The sequence below is a fragment of the Mesoplodon mirus genome, assembly GCF_964341445.2.
Source record: "Mesoplodon mirus genome assembly, chromosome: 5".
NCBI lineage: Eukaryota > Metazoa > Chordata > Mammalia > Artiodactyla > Ziphiidae > Mesoplodon > Mesoplodon mirus.
The window spans coordinates 88,624,358-88,636,980 of record NC_138980.1 but is presented as its reverse complement, the minus strand read 5'-3'; the positions used below and the strand labels follow the sequence as shown (position 1 = coordinate 88,636,980).

Here is a 12,623-nt window from a genome sequence, read left to right as displayed (position 1 = left end):
TTAAAACTCTCATATAACATTAAACCCCAATTAATATATCCCTTATTTCCCAGTCCCTCAAATGCTTATTTTCCAATGACATGTTTTCATTGTGTTCAATGCCAGATCCTGTTCTGTTCTATAAATGCTTCAAATCAAATCACGGCCAAAGGCTTGGTCTTAAACACGTGGGAGGGCAGAAGGGATAAGAGAGGGGGTAAATGGCATCAATTTTAGAGATTCTTCTGCTAAGGTTTTTGAATTGGCTTGGATTCTTTGAATTAAAGTTTCTGCAGATGGCAATTATAGGTTAGTTGGAAACCACTAGCAAGCGCTGAGTCACATTAAATGAAAGCCTCAGGTCTCAAGGCTGTATGTGGAAATATCTATTACTAACAGTACTTTCAAAGCAACAGGCGCACACTGGCTGCTCCGCAGGACCTGGTCCTTCAGTCTTTGGGGCATGTGAATTGCTGATTTATTCCCCTCTCTGTATGTCCTCTTTCCACTTACAAAATTGAAGAGAAAAACATTTTCCTAGATGAAAATAACTGTAATTCTAAGCCATGGAGGGATTCCTGGTCCTTCAGGGAATGGCACTGATAATATTGCCCCTTTTGCTGTGCTTTTGAGGAGTCAGATAAGAAACTGTATGATTATCATTTGAATCAAATTTCAGGTTATATAGCAATATATCAGCAGTAATCACTGTCTCCACTGGGGTCAGGTGACTATTTCCTACATTTGGTGGGGAAGGTAGTGGTTTGCTTCTGCGTGGAGATTCAGGTGCTCCCAAACTGTCACTGTTTCAGGCTTGGCCAGGGAAGATTGACCTGGCAAATATGGCCACCATAAAGACCCTCATGCAGTAGTCCCAGCCATAGCCTCTTGGAGGAGTTGATTGACAGCCATGCTCCTCCCCTATGACAGGTGTGTGGTCCTTGGGGTCAGTTCAACTCATCCCTGAACAGTCATTATGGGCAGCTCTCAGATTCCAAATGTGGGTACTCTCAGATTCTTTAGTGGGTGCAGAGTGTGTATTTTACTTACAGTGTGAATGTTCCTTTCCAGTCCAAAGGTGTTTCCTTTACATCATCTCTTTATGTCACAGATTTGTATGGCCATTTCCTTTTGTATTCTCCCCACCAGGGCACTCTCCATGACAACTGTCACCCAAATAAAAATAACACTTTATATTTAATGAGTGTGTGTAGTGTATCAGGCATTGGGCCATGAAACGTACAGATGTCATATTTACTCTCCTCGACAACTGTAATACAAATGTAAACTGTAGCATTTTACAAATGGAAACTGAGGCAGATAAGTAACTGGCTCAAAGTCACACTATTTGTAAATGGCAAAAAATGGGATGCAATCTGTGTTGTGTCTGCCTAAGATGTGTGGCCTCTGCATCACCTCCAGAGCTGTCTACAGCCCTCCCTCCAACAGTCCTTCCACATTTTTTATAAACTTATGCCACAAAATCTAATGAATTTGCCCTGTATTTGGTGGAGAAGATAGTAGCAAATAGTAAAGATCAAAACTTCTTTCCCCTGACTCCTAGTTCGCCCTGATATGTCTGTTCTACGTTAATGCTTTCACTGACATGAACTGTGTTAGAACTTACCTGAGCAAAAACAAGCCCTTACTTTTTTTTTTTATAATGCCTGGCAGAGTGCCACTCCTGTGACCTTGCCCGATTCATTGGTCACACTGGAAACAATCACTAGTTGACACGGTTGGCATCTGTACACTAGGTAGATTGTGCATTTTCAGTGAATTTGAGGATCTTATTTAATTTCATAATGTGGTTTACATTAAAATGACATCAACACAGTATAATCTTTCTTTTATGATTTAGAAGACAATGAAGCAGGGTCTCTGCTAGGCCTGGGGTCTCGGGAACGGAGGAAGGAGTTAGCATCAAACTTTTCAAATTTCCAGAGTGCATTTTTAAAAAATTAATTAATTAATTAATTTTTGGCTGTGTTGGGTCTTCATTGCTGCGCCAGGGCTTTCTCTAGTTGTGGCGAGTGGGGCTACTCTTCGTTGAGGTGCGCAGGCTTCTCATTGCGGTGGCTTGTCTTTGTTGCGGAGCACGGGCTCTAGGTGTGTGGACTTCAGTAGTTGTGGCACGTGGGCTCAGTAGTTGTGGCTTGCGGGCTCTAGAGCGCAGGCTCAGTAGTTGTGGTTCACGGGCTTAGTTGCTCCACGGCATGTGGGATCTTCCCGGACCAGGGCTCGAACACGTGTCCCCTGCATTGGCAGGCGGATTCTTAGCCACTGCGCCACCAGGGAAGTTCCAGAGTGCATTTTGTATTTTACCAAATACAGTTACATTCATGATTTCATATTATTCTCCCAGCAGTCCTACTAGATATAAAGCATAGGTTTACTGTTCACAGTTTTTATTTAAAATAACGCAGCTTGAGAAAAGTAGCTTGTCCATTGTAGTGAGTCTGGAACCCAGATCGTCCAACTCCAAGAACAGGGTCTTCAACAACAGTTATCACCCCACTGGGACAGGATAGAAATGTGGGTTAATGGGCATACTATTTCCTCCTGGTAGGAAGTTGAATTTTATTTTATTTTATTTAATAAATTTATTTATTTATTTATTTATTTTTGGCTGTGTTGGGTCTTCATTGCTGCGCACGGGCTTTCTCTAGTTGCGGTGAGCGGGGGCTACTCTTCGTTGCGGTGCGTGGGCTTCTCATTGCAGTGGCTTCTCTTGTTGTGGAGCACGGGCTCTAGGTGCGTGGGCTTCAGAGTTGTGGTGTGTAGGATCAGTAGTTGTGGCTTGCGTGTTCTAGAGCACAGGCTCAGTAGTTGTGGCACATGGGCTTAGTTGCTCTGCAGCATGTGGGATCTTCCCAGACCAGGGCTCAAACCCATGTCCCCTGCATTGGCAGGCGGATTCTTAACCACTGCACCACCAGGGAAGCCCCAGAAAGTTGAATTTTAAAAACTACTATTAGCAAACTCCAAAAAGGCAAGAAGGTTCTGTGGCCAGTGGTTAAAATGCAGAACAAATGAGTCCAAGTCCAAAAGCTCAGTCTCCAATAAGTGCTGGCTGTCTTCTTAGCTCTGTTTCTTAGAAGGGTGATTCTACCTAACTCACATTCCCTCTAGCTTCAACCAGGTGTCCCACAGATGTGTGCTCTTGGCTATAGAAGGGGACTGACTGGATGTGAGTGTGGTAATGAGCAGGCTTCAATCCATCACGAAGACTGGAAAAACACCCCAGAGTGAATGCTCCACTGATGGTGCATGAGACACATCACCTATGTACATGGAAGACAGTGTTACACATACACACTCATGCAGGCAGAGAGGTGTCTCATTTAATGGACACATATCATAGAAAAACAAGAGCAGGCAAAAGAGATAAAGACGGGTTGTTTGCAAAAAGATTCACTCTTCATTCATTCAACAAATACTTGTTATGAAAGCGCTGTGATGTGCCAGGCACAGGTTTAGGTGCTGGCGATACAGCAGTGAAAGAAACATAATGGCATTATGTCTAGCAGAAGACTGAAAATAAATGAGGACAACAGACAGTTTGTCAGGATGTGAGAAGTGCTAAGAGGAAAAAAAAAAACAAACCTGAGGCTATCCACTGGGGTAAGGAGTGTTGCGACAAAAGTGAAGTAAATATGATCAGGAAAGGCTTCACTGAGGAAGTGACCATGTGAGCAGAGAACCTGTAGGCACAGAGGAGCAAATCCTGCAGCTCTCTGGGCAGAGGACCGCCCCAAGCCTTGAAAGGGCAAGTGCAGAGAGACCCTGCAAAGGGGCCCGGGGGGAGCATGCCCAGCACAGTCAAGTGACCCCAAGGAGGAGTGGAGGTCAGAGAGGTGGGGACCCGAGTGCAGATCAAGTGGAACCACAAAGGCCATAGAAAGAACTCTGGCTTTGACTGGCATAAGATGGGAAAGCATTTGAGCACATGTAACCTGATCTGTAAAAAAAATATATATCATTTCAGCTGCTGTGTTGAGAAAAGACTGTAGGGGGCCAAGAGCAAAGCTGGGAGACTAGCTGGGAGCCTACACAGTAGGTTCCCCAGCAGGAGGCGACAGTGGCTTGGCTTATGTGAGGGCCACTGAGGTGGAAGACCTGGAGGGAGTCTGCATGCTTTCTGAAGGTGGGGCTGACAACATGGCAGATAGGACAGATGCAGATACCAGAAAGAGAAGAGTCAAGGATGACTCCTGAGTTTTTTGGCGTGAGCAAACTCACAGGATGGAATTGCCATTTACCAAGATGGAGAAGATGATAAGAAAAGCATGTGTGGAGGAGAAAGATCGAGAACTAGGCGTTTGGAGCATTAGGGTTTGAGGTGTCTATTAGATTCTACCCCCTGTAGGCATTGTGTATATCACAGATGCAGGAGAGAAGTCTGGGCTGAGGGGGTTATTTGGGAAACATCAAAGTATTGACACTTGTATGTGACGTTCTCCATTAGTGTAATTAGAATTATTCTAATCAAAAGGTTTGCAAGAACTCTTCTGCAAGATACCCTTGTGTATAAACTACATTGTAATAGTCCCATGCTGAGAAGTATCCCGAACTCCCTTCTCCCCTTGAGGTTTCTGTGGTATGACATCTTACTTGTCCATTTCAAAGGGATTAAATGCCTCCCTCCCTTCCCTACCTTACCATATCCCCAAGAGGCAACTGTGTGGTTGCCAGCAGAGAATAGCTCAGTTGCTCTTACAGCATATTTTAAGGCAGAGGAGAAAAGCCTTCACTCTGGAATAGAAATCTCTCAGAGACAACTTGGCCCCAGGGCACCCCAAGAGAGTGGGGGGCACTGTTACGGGAGGGCCCAGCAGGATGCTTCCGGGTTTCCCCTTCCCCTGGTGATGTGAACACCCAGGGAACACTCACTGTGGGACAAGGGCACTGAACTGTCGAAACTTAAAAGTGTGTGCGGGGCGGGCGGCAGTGCTGAGATACGTGCAGGCTTTTCCACTGTCGAAAACGGCAGATGCCTAATTAAAGCATTTGCAATTAGTTTGGCTTGTTCTGTGATTCCTTTCTGCAAACAAATATGATGGGAGAATACATTAGCTCTTGGCAAATCTAGTTCTAAAAAAACTTTTTCTCCCGTGATTACTCTTTTGTCCTGCTCAGAAAAGAGCTGAAGCACTATGTACACACCCTGAAGTATGTGACTTACCTCCTTGTCCAAAACAGTATTTTTCCTTCCATTTCATAAAGGAGTGCAACTACCCATTTGCCTTTAAAGCATGAGGATTTATTTTGAATTTAATACAAGTTCTTAATTTGGGTTTCTTATTTTTATTCAATGAATGTAACAGTCTTCCTAATTCTTGCCATCCTTCTGATTCAACACACTTGGCAATGTTATCCACCTCCTCAAAATGCAAATGCTATATTTTTTTAATGATGGGAAAAGCATTCACTAGACTTCAGAAGAACTCTAGGGGTGAGTGTTTGTGTGTGTGTCTCTGTGTGTGTAAATAAAGAGTTGCACTTATTGCCACTTTATAATAACCACTTACTTGAAGGCATAGATTTTCTTTTTCACTGTAGGGGAAAAAAAGCCTAGGTCTACTCTAAGTGGAGAAATGTGAACCGTTTGGGACTATTTCTTTCATTTATTCATTCAACATTTACTTGAGTTTCTGCAGTGGTTCTTATGAATTTTTAACCTATTTAAACTTAGATGTTTTATCCAATAAGTATATTCTGCAGGTAGCTACTGAGATCATGATTTTGGGTGTTGTTGAACATTTACATATGTGGATTATATGCATTATGAGAGTGTGGCCCATCTCTAAACCTGTGATAACTGCAAAACAGAACGCTTTGGGAAGATTGTCATCAAACTGTAAATAAGAAACATGAACTAGAATGCCTCTTTATATCAAGATGAAAAAATACATAACACAAAAAAGAGGTTTAAATCTCTTGGTCATTCATTTCTGCTTTCAGATTGGTTTGCAAAGTGCCTCATCTAATGTACTAAAACCCAAAATAACAACAGAGAGTGGGGGGTTACTCAAGAGTCGAATAAAAGTCACCATATAAACAAGCATGGGTAAACCAAATTCAAACAATTAGTGCAATTATTTTTTAACAGATGGCTTAGGTTAATAGGTGGAGACACAGTGTTGCCACTGTAGTATTTAAGGTTAGGTTAATAATTAACTTTCGTGCCTGGAGTAGTTTAATCAAAGCTTACTGTAAAAACTGCTCCATGCAGACTAAACAGGGTATTAAAAAAAACCATGCAAAATACTTGCAATCTTGACCTCTGGTAGTCATTTGGAAAAGGTGTGAAAAATAAGATGTTTTCATTCAGAAATGTGCACTAGTATCTTTACTTTGGGGAAAAAACCTTAATAAAGGGTTCATATTATCTGGAACCAACAATCTTCTCCCTGCCATGAGAGTGGCAGACTGTGGACTTCAAATGCCCAAGATGTATGTTGAAAGGAAGACCAGACAATTATCAGGATAAGAGAAAGGCAAGGCAAAGGCACTCGACCTTCGTACCCGGAAAGACTTCAGAACCAGCGCTGGGGGGCATTAAATAGCTTTCCTGAGACCTGCTGGCAGAACACTGTAACAGGGTTAAACATCTTTTCAGATTCCAAGCAAAGAAAGTTGGGCGTACATGTGAGAGAGTGTGTCTGTGTAAGTGTCTTCGCGCGCCTGTGTTTTAAACCTTTCATGGATCACATTCAATTGCAACTTGATTTTCATCCAGCCTAGGCAGAGAGTGATCCCACTGTGGCCGTCCCTGGCCACCACATTCCCAAAGCAGACGCCTTTCTCCCAAGGACCGATGCGCTTTGGTAGCGGGGCTGCCCCCTGCAGTACAGGCAGGAGGCGGCCCCTGGAAATGCTCGCCTTGGCCGTGAAAACAGCGGTTCCTCCCCCTCTCCACGCACACCTGATTCCCTGCTCTGCCCCTCCTTGAACACCCGCCGGCTGGAGAACAGCGCGAGGGGTGCAGGAGGCTGGGATGCTGAGCTTGGAGCCAGCGAGCCCGGGCCCGTGTCCACACGCACCCGCGCGCCAGCCGCTGTCCACAGTGGCCGCGCCAGCTTCCTGAGTGCTGCGCTGAACTTCCCCTTCTCGCCCCTCCCCACGCCCACCCCTTGCTCAATTGCTTGAGAGACTGGGCCAGCAAGTGCAGCGCCACGACCCCAACCAAGCTGACCACCGGCCGGGGTGCCACTCTCCGAAGGGCCGGCTCCTACCTCCTAGCCGTATCCTGGGCGTTTCGCCCGCCTCCCTGGGGGTTCCGTTTCCCGCGGGCTGCACATGCTGAGCCCCAATTCTGCAGTGCCCCCCACCCCTGGCCTTAAGAGAAACTTTCCAGAAGCGCCTGGTCGAGTGACCCCGCGCTGGAAAAAAAGGAGGAGGCGCTGGGCGGAGGGGCGGCGAGGGAGCGGGAAAGTGGAGTCCTGTTTCCTTCCCCCATCCCCACAAATCCAGACTGTTCCCTGGCTCCCCCTGTACCGTTACGGTCGTGGGAGGAGGGAACGATCTCAGGATCCTGCTTCGCACCGTGTAACACAGTGGGGAGCTGAGAAAAAAGAGGAGCATCTGGGGGAAGAGACACTTGCCATCCCAGCAGGGTCGTGCAGAGTGGGTGGGCACTGTCGGGCTTGCTCCCGAGCGCCCCACTGCCAGCGAAGCAGCGCTCTAGACGCAGCAAGTAGTCCGGACAATCCAGAACCTGGGGCCCGGGCAGAGCTCTCGTCTTGTTAGCAAGCACTGAGCCATCATCTCTTGCTTGGTCTTCTCACCCTTCCCCCTCCCGGGACACCTTCTTTCCAGAGAGGGACCTCGTAGATTCTGGAAGACGGCACAGTGGGCGCCAGTCCCGGCGTGGTGGGTTCTGTGCTTGAGGGGGACACAGACGCGACGGATGCTGTCTTCGCCGCCCTGGAGGGAGCTGCGGCGGGGAATAGGACCCAGGGCGGGGGCGCCGCGCCACACTGGGAGGAGGCCACTCGTTCGAGCAAACAAAGCCCGGAACCTCTGGTGCCAGCGTCCGAGGGAGCCGGGATGTCACCAAGTGGTAGGGTGCGCGAGTGCCAGGGCCATTACAAGTTTCCCGCACTCCACTGAGCCCAGCCCAGACCCCGCACCGACAACAAAAGATTCTCTTTGCTTCCCCACCGTATCTGCGGAACCCCTGAACCCAAACCTCGTGCCGAGCGAAAACAGCGCTCTTCTACCCAACCTCCTCCAGCCCTGGAGGGCAGAACCCCTTCCCCTGCCTTCGCACCAGGACCGGGCACTTCCGAGAATCTCACCCTTTCAGGGCTTCTCTGCTGCCTGCTGGCCCGAAAGTGAGGACAAGCCCCCGGGTACTGCATACACATCCCAGGGCCAGGGAGCTATCCGCGCGGTTGGTGTCCCGGGCGGCGCCTGGCGTGTGCGCAGCGCGGGTGGGGAGGCTCGCAGCACGGAGCCCCGCGGTCTCTGGGGCACAGGGTGCAGAGGAGCAGCGGGCAGGGCTCGCGACTGCTCCCCCAGGGCCGGGCAACGCTCGGGAGACGGACACAAGACAAAATAAAACGCAAGCACCACAAAGCCGAGACAGGGCGTGCGGACCGCGGCCCCGGGACCCGCAGGAGGGAGCCGAGCCGCCCGGGAGGTGGGGCGCGCCGGGGCGCCCCAGCCGTACCTTTTCGGTGCATCGACGGGCAGGCGGCCGGGGCTCGGAGCGGGCTGGTACAGCGTGCATCCCATTTAGTAATCCATTATCGAGGGGATCTCTCCGGGCCGCGAGCTGCGCTCTCTCCTTCGCAAGCCTTTGTCATTCCTACATGTGTGCTTGTCTCTTTGGGGTAACAGTCGCGGCGACTACTTTCTGGGATGCAAACGCGCTGTATTCATCTCCAATGATAGGCGGAGAAGGGGAGAGGAAGAAAGAAAGAAAGAAACCAACAAGAAAGGAGTAAATGTTCAAGAAACTCTTCTCCAAATCCAAATTCCACTTGGATTCCACTCCGGCAATCCCTTCGGTGGTGTCTGCGCCGATTAACAAGTCATTTCAGGGTGGGGGGGCGGGGTGGGGGCTGGCGCAGGGGTTCGCCCTCTAGCCCCGCTCCAAGGCTGGGAGCGCTACGCCGCGGGTGTGGCAATGCTGGCCGCTGCCGCCGCTCCTAAGCGGACATCGCGGGCGGTCGGCCCCGCGGAGAAGCGCCGCTGCTGCGTCCGGAGCGCCTGGACAGCCGAGTGCGTGGGGAGCGGAGTTGGCTGCAGCCTCACCCCGTGCGGCTCACTACTCCTCTGTCACCGGAGAGGCCGCCGCTCCGGGGCGGAGCCAAGTCCCGGACTGGATTGCGCAGAGCGGACTCTCCTCCTGCAACCCCGCCTCCTTTGGCTGGCGTCTTCTCCGACCCAAAGGAGAGCTGCGGTCTATGTGTGCGAACGCTAGCGAGCGAGGCCGAGAGACGGAGAACCTACGCGGTTTGGCCGCAGGTGGAGCCTTGGACCGACTGGCCAGCGCAGCTGCCCTCCACCACTATTCCCGGCCCCGCCGCGCGCTCGGCCGAGGTCCCCGCGGGGGCGACGCCGGCAGGAGGCCAGCCCTTGCCTCCCCCAGCCCCGCATTTGCTCTAGCAAGGGGAAAAAAAAAAAAAAGAATCCCGGACAGCATTGCTGAGCTCTGACAAATCAGAAAAATTAATAAAAATAGACGTAGTGCAGGAGCGAGTTACAAGAAAGGATTTCATCGATTTTCTTAAATGGAAAAGTTTTAAAGATGAGGGTAAGTGAACGGCGAACCTTTCTAATTCTGATTACTGTATCAAGAGGTAGATTCCAGAAGTGATGGACGCTCTGCGCACCCAGATGAATTGGATAGAACCCGGTGCGCTTAAAAATACACTTCGAAGATACGAACACAGCTATTAGTTAACGTACGTACAACACAACACATTAATAAAGCATGTTAAGTAAGCAAATAAACTGTAGTGGAAAGGATGGTGTTAACAACGAAGATCTGCTTTTAAAGTTGGAAAGTGTGTAGACTGTTCTTAGAAATAACTATGTAAACTTCAGAAATAAGACACAGTTCCAATGAGAGTCCAGCAGCTTCATGGAATAAGTAAATCGCAACTTCTTCCAAGGCGCTTTTGTTACCATTAGAAGAAGAATGGCAGGCACAGCCTTCCTCCTCCGCTTGAAAGTTCAGTCGCCAAAAAAGCCTTGCTGTTACAGGCTTGGGCCCACTGGGCAGGCCACACGATGTCCCCCCTCCCCCGGCCGCTGCGCGCTCCCCACCTGCTTGCCCCGCAGACTGCGCACGGTAGCACGTTGCCCCCCGAGTGGGCTTCTCACTTGGTTTGCGTAGCCACAGCCTTTAAAGAAAGTAACACGGGGCGGCCAAGCAGCTCTCTGATCATTATTTACTAGTCATGGGGTCGGCCGAGAAAAGCATTGGGAAGGAGATCAGGGTCTCAGTCGCCCTTAGGGCGAATGCCTTAATATAAATGCAGTAGAAACTGTACCTGTTCCCTATTTGGGGCTAGGGCCACTAATAAGTCTACCCCCCCGCCTTTTTTATTACCGTTCCTACATGGAACTAAACTACATACAGACATCTTCTAATGAGGGCTCACGAAGAATAAAATAAGTGCACACGCGACAAGAGTGTATGTATATATAAGATACATTTTCCACAAACCGTTTAGAAAAGGTGAGGAGAAGGGTAAGCGGGAAAAAGTCGGACTCCCTGCTGTCTGCCAAAGGTGCCAGCAGGGGCCGCTATCCCCACCTTTCGCAGGCAAAAGCAGCTACAGATCCGCGGCGGCGGGGGTTTGGGGGGCTGCGGCCGTAGGTGCGCGCGCAGCCACCACGGCACGCGGAGCCAGCTCCGAGAGGGGGCTGGGGCGTGGGGGTGGCGCTCTTGGCTGCGCGCTCCCGCGGCCCGGGTGGGGACTGGCTCGCGGACGTCCCTTTCGAATCCGGTCGGGACCCGGGGAGGGGCCTTGGCGGGCCGCCACCGGTCAATCCTCGGCTGCGCTATTTAACGCCCAAATTTCGGCGTTAAGTGAGCATGTCCGTGCGTCCCCGGCGCGGTCCCGCGGCCCGCACGTCGGGCCCAAGATGTCCCTGGGGTTCTCCGCCCGGTGTCTCCGTCCCGGCCGGGTCGCCAAGGCCCCTTCTTCCTTCTCTGCCGCTGATTTACATGCTAATTGTGTCTGGGAAAAGTTCTTTAATTGGCAGAATTAGTCAGAGCAAACGAATTGTTTCACAGGCTGAACTAAATTCCGGGTTTAGCGTCTTCCCTTGGAGAAACAGACAAACTGTATTGTTTGTTTCATGGATGTATTGGAAATGCCCCACATAGAGTTTCAGGATATGTTTTTAAAGGGAAATTATTTTCATTATTAATACTTGCATGTTTAATTTGCAGTAACGCTGAGCCAAGAAGCAGGAGATTAAATTTACCTAGTTTAAAATTAGAGAATACAAGAAGAAAAGACTTTGAGTTAATTTTCGCACGGCTGAGAAATACCACCCAGAATCTTCCTGGCAATGACTAAATCCTGAAGTCTCACCATCCAATTAGGCACCCGTCATCCTGACCAGGTGAGATTACATTTCCACCTGCCGGGGGAGAGATGCTTCTGAAGCTGGCAGAAAAGCCAACTGTTGTGTCTCTCCCAAGCCCTCGGGGGAGCACCTGTGGGAAGGCTGCCCTGTGAAACCTCATGATGTCATTTCCCCTTGTGTGCGCTGCTGCAGACTCACTCCCAGAAGCCTGCCTTAAGTTTTCAGTAAAACCTCTGCCCTTTCAAAGCCTTTGAAGTCTGCAATCCTCCCTGTCTCTTCAGGGAAGAAAGCCAGTGGGAGTTAAAGAATCACCAAGTGTTAGAACTAGAAGGAAACTTGGACTGTTTCGTAGTTAAGTGGCATGAAGTGGAGTGACCAACGCCCTAGTCTCTGGAGGCCAGCTGTTGTTAGGGTAACTTACTAGCTGGTGACCTTGGGGCAGTCCCTTATCTCTCTGGAGCAGTGGACTCACTTGTAAATGGGGATTCAGCTACTACTGTCTTCCCAGGGATGGTGTGGGTTAAATGAGATGGTGAGTGTAAACCATGGGTCTAGGGATAAAGGTTAACTAGCATCTGTAAAGGTTAACTAGCATCATTGTCATCCTTGTCATCCCCCGTGTCGATCCTCCCACCGTTTACAGGGGTCAGACAGAGGCAGAGGAAAAAGGTGGCTTGCTTTGTGTCAGTGCTGGGAGCTAGCCCGTAACAACTCCTCTTCAATGCTTAGAAGCCCACACTGCTGTCCCCCACAGCACCTGGAAAAAGTGTGATGAAGGAAGAGGTACTGGAAAGGTAAACTCACCCAGGAGCCTTTTTTTTTTTGCGGTACGCGGGTCTCTCACTGCTGGGGCCCTTCCCGCTGCGGAGCACAGGCTCCGGACGTGCAGGCTCAGCGGCCATGGCTCACGGGCCCAGCCGCTCCGTGGCATGTGGGATCTTCCCGGACCGGGGCATGAACCCTGCATCGGCAGGCGGACTCTCAACCACTGCGCCACCAGGGAAACCCACCCAGGGTCCTTTTAAAGACCGCATCTAGCTGTTTGATCAGATCTCTGCTTTACTACAAAAGGGAGGAGTGAACTTGGA

The 12,623-nt window shown here is 49.8% G+C and overlaps 1 protein-coding gene across 1 annotated transcript in view; it reads right to left on the bottom strand.

The window, feature by feature from the left end:
* The window catches only part of SEMA6A (semaphorin 6A), a 128,315-nt gene extending 119,286 nt beyond the window's left edge, over positions 1-9,029 (bottom strand). Inside the window, exon 1 of the mRNA XM_082620614.1 lies at positions 8,657-9,029. The gene's annotated coding sequence lies outside the window, so the exon portion shown is untranslated. The remainder of the gene's footprint in view (positions 1-8,656) is intronic.
* Between the last annotated feature and the right edge of the window lie 3,594 nt (positions 9,030-12,623).